This window comes from Montipora capricornis, chromosome 13, assembly GCF_036669925.1.
Source record: "Montipora capricornis isolate CH-2021 chromosome 13, ASM3666992v2, whole genome shotgun sequence".
In the NCBI taxonomy this organism is placed as follows: Eukaryota; Metazoa; Cnidaria; class Anthozoa; order Scleractinia; family Acroporidae; genus Montipora; species Montipora capricornis.
This window is the reverse complement of record NC_090895.1, coordinates 338,379-343,378: the sequence shown is the minus strand read 5'-3', so window position 1 is coordinate 343,378 and position 5,000 is coordinate 338,379.

Below are 5,000 nucleotides of genomic sequence, written 5' to 3'. Positions count from 1 at the left end.
AACCCAGTGTTTTGTTAGAGTCAAGATAATATTATTAGGCTGTACTTTAGGTGGCTCACCCATGAGTACAGTATAACCCAGTCTTCAGTAAGAGCCAAGATAATATTACTAGGCTGTACTTTAGGTGGCACACCCATGAGTACAGTACAACCCAGTGTTTTGTTAGAGTCAAGATAATATTATTAGGCTGTACTTTAGGTGGCACACCCATGAGTACAGTATAACCCAGTGTTTTGTTAGAGTCGAGATAATATTATTAGGCTGTACTTTAGGTGGCTCACCCATGAGTACAGTATAACCCAGTGTTTTGTTAGAGTCAAGATAATATTATCAGGCTGTACTTTAGGTGGCACACCCATGAGTACAGTATAACCTAGTGTTTTTTAGAGTCGAGATAATATTATTAGGCTGTACTTTAGGTGGCTCACCCATGAGTACAGTATAACCCAGTCTTCAGTAACAGCCAAGATAATATTATTAGGCTGTACTTTAGGTGGCACACCCATGAGTACAGTATAACCCAGTGTTTTGTTAGAGTCAAGATAATATTATTAGGCTGTACTTTAGGTGGCACACCCATGAGTACAGTATAACCCAGTGTTTTTTAGAGTCGAGATAATATTATTAGGCTGTGCTTTAGGTGGCTCACCCATGAGTACAGTATAACCCAGTCTTCAGGAACAGCCAAGATAATATAACTAGGCTGTACTTTAGGTGGCACACCCATGAGTACAGTATAACCCAGTGTTTTGTTAGAGTCAAGATAATATTATTAGGCTGTACTTTAGGTGGCACACCCATGAGTACAGTATAACCCAGTCTTTCATTATAGCGAAGACAATATTATTAGGCTTTGCTTCGCTGAAGAGATCATAATTACTCCTGTGCTGTGCTGGGGTTGTGTCACGCTATTGAAGTCAAACGTCAAAACACTAAAGGACGTCTTTGCAATAAGTAGTTTTGTTGCCAATAGCCGTTGAAGTGCACTGAGTCCATTCTTTCTTGTTTGCAGCCAAGGCTGGAGTGAAGGATGGAAATGGATTGAAACTTGAAAAAAGCTGGCCAGTTTATTTTTAAGTTTGGAGACCGTATTTTCAGAAGTGGTCAAAAATTAAATATGAATAGATAGCTCTTTGTGCCATAAATATATTTCATATCTTGTCAGTGGGTTGTCAGGAATGTTGTATATGTGAGCTAAAGTAGTAAGAGAGATTTTTACCCATTTTTAACATAAAAACAGCAAATTTTGCATGACAGTGCCTCTTTAATTATTTTGAAGTTTTTGGGTATAGAAGATCTGCCTTAGTCAACTAATGCGATGACTAGGTGATGACTTAACTCAAAGTACATGGGTCCGAAATAACAACGATGTTTCGAGAAAAGTTCAAAATGTGCAGTGATTTAATTTGGGTATCTAAGAATTAGGAACTAGTTGTACTTGGAAAAATTGAAATGCCGTTACCCGCCTGAATTTGGGATATTGTTAAGTAAGTCTATCTGTATTTTTGTAGGAATATGCCACTCCACTGGTAACAATGCGATATTTTTCTGGGTATACTATCTAAATGTATGTACATCTTGCGCATCTGTAGAAAGTTTGTCCACTCTCTGGAAGCTATGTATCATTTTTCTCAAGGCGTTTATCGTTTTGTTTATTTTTTTCATATTGAGCTATCTGTGTGGGGTTGTGCTAGCTGCAATAAGTACCTGAGTAGAAGTCAGTGATAAATTCCGGCGCAGGGCTCTCATCGTTTATTTTTTAAAGGCTAGTATTAGAAACGTTTATAAATGCATGATTTGCATCGCTTATGTCTTGTTCAGTCCACCAGTTAAAACAAGAATATTATGAATAGTATGCCAAAGGGTCACCCCTTTATTTTTGCTGGAGTCAAGACAAAGCATTAAAAAAAAAGTTCCTTCAATAGACGTCTTTTTTAAAGACTAACATTTAACTGATCAAATATTAAAGTGGTGAATGTGTAAAGGAACAGGAACTAACCAGGGAGAGAACATAGAAGGCCATGGATTTCTTTCACTCGAACTGAAGTGGAAGTAAGCTAGAATTGCTCCTGTTGACGATATGAGGGGAAAATCGAAGGAACCGCAACAACCCTTTTTTAGCCCATTCCGTTGCTGTTTCCCGGATTTCACCCCAGTTGCCCCATACATACACCTGCGACTGCCAAAAAAGCAATTTCCACCAAAACAACCAAATCTGTTTAATGAAGAACACTGAGCTCGTCCTGAAGCCAGTTCGGAGTTTCAAGAAACGAATGTGTGCCTCAGGATAAAAACAAGGATATAATTGTCATTTTTGTTATCGTAAATAGCTGCAAGAATTTGCATTAGAAATATTTCTCTTTTTTTTTTAATGTGCTTGCTTTTATCCCGACGCGCGCTGTTTTTTTGAAACTCTGAACTCGCTTATTTCACACATGCCGGATTATTGAATCGTGAACTTGTTCTTGATGGTTAATTGTTTTATTATAGTAAAGCCCCTCAAATTATTAACCAAGAAGCGCTGAAAGTCTTTTGGTGATTCCTTCTCCGTGGATTTGTCCCTTTTTATTGATTATTAACTAATCAATTACTCAAAGATATCTCTAAAACTGTGCATGGGCATCAATTCAGTTTGCTACACGATAGACCGATGCTAGATAAAACGTGCACCGAATTTTAGGACAATTCGCACTTCCTTTCGCTGCTTACCTCGGAACTATGTACTTTGATTTCCGATCCTAACATCTTACTTCAGTAATCACATTCGTAAAAATCTCTGGGCTAGGTCTCTCCCAAGGCCTTTCTGCTGTAGAATCTTTTACCAGTGTTCGGACTCTTCGATAAGATCCCATCGTTCAGAATACACGGGAGGATACCGCCTTTAGCATTCGTTCCAATAAAAAAAATGTCACTGGCAAAGCTGTAACGGCATTCACTTCTTACTTCGGGGGCTAAATAGCGTTTAGTGCTGTGTTAACCACAGGCTTTCCTTTTGAGCCCAAACCAATTATACCTTAACGCTCTACCCAAAATCAATGATAACAGGGTTGGAGCTTTTTTTGCGGGCTGCGTTGCTTGCCTTGAGATCATTGCGAAGGAAACCTTTTAAATGCATGTGGCATAAGGCAGTAGTATGGTGTAAGTCAGCTTGCCAACACTTTTCTCTGAACCGCCATCCTCCGGCTTGTATGCCTCAACTCCCATGGCGGTTCAGAGAAAAGTGTCCCGCGAGCTGACTGACACCATACTACTAAGGCAGAACAGATCTTTTCAAATATGGAAATACAGCCTGCTGGAGTCAGCACATTCGTCTCGGCTGCATGGTGAAGCGTTATAAAAGTACTTGGTTTCATAAAGCCAATGAAATTGTGTCAGAAGACAAAGTGGTACGTGACTTTTTTGTGACCACACCAAACATCGTTGGTGGTCACCCGAAGCAGAAATTACTTTTGCTTCATGGAAAAATTTTTTTCTTGCCTTTCCTCTTTTTCTTGGCCCTCTAAAGTTTCGATGTGAGTCATTTGTTTAATTACTAGTAATAGTTCTCACTACATCTGCCCGCGGTTTGAATATCATGTCAATTCTGTAGTGAATCTCACAAAGTAATTGTCTTTACATTGTGTGCATGGCATTTAAAGGTGACCGACAGAGCGCAAAAACCGCTAGACATGCGCACTAGAATCACACTTGTGTTGCCGCCATTCCATTTTCAAAATGGCGGACGACAAATCAAAATCCACCACGTCATTGTGGAGGCTGTCACGTCGCTGGCGTTTCTCTGAGAAAATTTGCAAAAAGATGATCTGAATCTGCCATCATTCAACGATGCTTCAGAGCCGTCAGGGAAGAGATCGGACCAAAACCAGTTCGCCTAAAGCAATAGAGTTTTTGACGAGCTTCGAAGCTTCATTTGACGTTCGTTGTTTAGAGTTTTGCGTTTCTTAAGGTGGTCGGTTACTCTTTAAGCTCAGAACAGAGATATGTTGGAGGTAAATTATTTTCGCGAAACATATCAAATATGACTTTTTTTTCGTTGATATGAAAATTTTTGGGAGGTGTTTAAAGGTGGAATTCCGATTTCAAACACCAAGAGAGACTTTTTCAAATCGAAGTTTCAAGAGAAGCAGGTTTTTTTACAGCTAGTGTTCGTCTTCACAGTTGTAACTGGTTTTACACAGAAAAGCGAAGTCCAGTGCCTTATACTTTCACGCCACTCGATATAGTTTGTGAGGTTTTGGGGTCGTAAGTTGTCCTGAAATGCATATAGCGTACATGTATGTTTTTAACTTCGAGTTAATATCTTGTCGACATTGTTCATACAATGTAAGTTTTCTCGCTTTATAAGCCAAGGCGACAGAGCGACTGCCTGTTATATTAAACAGCGGCAAATATTGACAACAAACCCTGTTATTTTCTTCCCTTTAACAACGTTCATTGCTATGTTTTGTGTAACTAAAAATAAAATATGTCAACTGTCACATCTGACTACCGGGGGATTGTGTGCTTTTTCAAGTTTATGGGACTCTTTGAAAAGGGCGAGTTAAGTTTATTCAACAAAGTAAGCTGCTTTTTCCGTTTAGAGACTCAAAATGTCAGCAAAGGTGCTCTAGTTCAATGTGCAAAGCGCTTTTTTGGCTTTTGATGCCAGCAAAACAGTTCAGCACACTAGAAAATTTTTATTCACTTGCTACTGGCTCACAAAGACTTCAGTATTTGCCACATGGATGAATACATTTCACCAATGAAGGTGAGTGATGCAATAACATTACAATAGTTGCAATAATAATCTGCCCTGAATTGAATTTCCCCTACCCCTCAATATAGATTCTACGCCCCCTTCTTTGTCAGTGCCTAAAATCTGCCAAGAGAACTGAAGCACTAAGTTACACAGAATTAGTCAGACAGGTAGAAAACCCTCAAGGATCAAAAGCAGGAGCTGGATATTGAGCAGAGAAAAGTCGAGAACGAAAACAAAAACTGTCACAAAAAAACATGAAGTT